The following is a 1215-nucleotide window of genomic DNA, read 5'->3' as shown; positions in this document are numbered from 1 at the left end:
TCTGATGAAGGACCTGCGCCTGGACACACACACACACTCCAGATCTGATGAAGAACCTGCGCCTGGACACACACACACACCAGATCTGATGAAGGACCTGCGCCTGCACACACACACACACACACACACACACACACACACACACACACACACACTCCAGATCTGATGAAGGACCTGCGCCTGCACACATACACACACTCCAGATCTGATGAAGGACCTGCGCCTGCACACACACACACACACACACACACACACACACACACACTCCAGATCTGATGAAGGACCTGCGCCTGGACACACACACACACACACACACTCCAGATCTGATGAAGGACCTGCGCCTGGACACACACACACACTCCAGATCTGATGAAGGAACTGCGCCTGGACACACACACACACACACACTCCAGATCTGATGAAGGACCTGCGCCTGGACACACACACACACTCCAGATCTGATGAAGAACCTGCGCCTGGACACACACACACACACACCAGATCTGATGAAGGACCTGCGCCTGCACACACACACACACACACACACACACACACACACACTCCAGATCTGATGAAGGACCTGCGCCTGCACACATACACACACTCCAGATCTGATGAAGGACCTGCGCCTGCACACACACACACACACACACACACACACACACTCCAGATCTGAAGAAGGACCTGCGACTGGACACAAACACACACACACACACACACACACACACACACACACACTCCAGATCTGATGAAGGACCTGCGCCTGGACACACACACTCCAGATCTGATGAAGGACATGCGCCTGCACACACACACACACACACTCCAGATCTGATGAAGGACCTGCGCCTGGACACATACACACACACACACTCCAGATCGGATAAAAGGACCTGCGCCTGGACACACACACACACACACACACACACACACACTCCAGATCTGATGAAGGACCTGCGCCTGGACACACACACACTCCAGATCTGATGAAAGACCTGCGCCTGCGCACACACACACACACACACACTCCAGATCTGATGAAGGACCTGCGCCTGGACACACACACACACACACACTCCAGATCTGATGAAGGACCTGCGCCTGCGCACACACACACACACACACACACACACACTCCAGATCTGATGAAGGACCTGCGCCTGCACACACACACACACACACACTCCAGATCTGATGAAGGACCTGTGACTGGAC

The sequence above is a fragment of the Phoxinus phoxinus genome, assembly GCF_949152265.1.
Source record: "Phoxinus phoxinus genome assembly, contig: scaffold_61, whole genome shotgun sequence".
Lineage (NCBI taxonomy): Eukaryota > Metazoa > Chordata > Actinopteri > Cypriniformes > Leuciscidae > Phoxinus > Phoxinus phoxinus.
The sequence above is the reverse complement of the archived record's forward strand: the minus strand, read 5'-3'. Positions refer to the sequence as shown.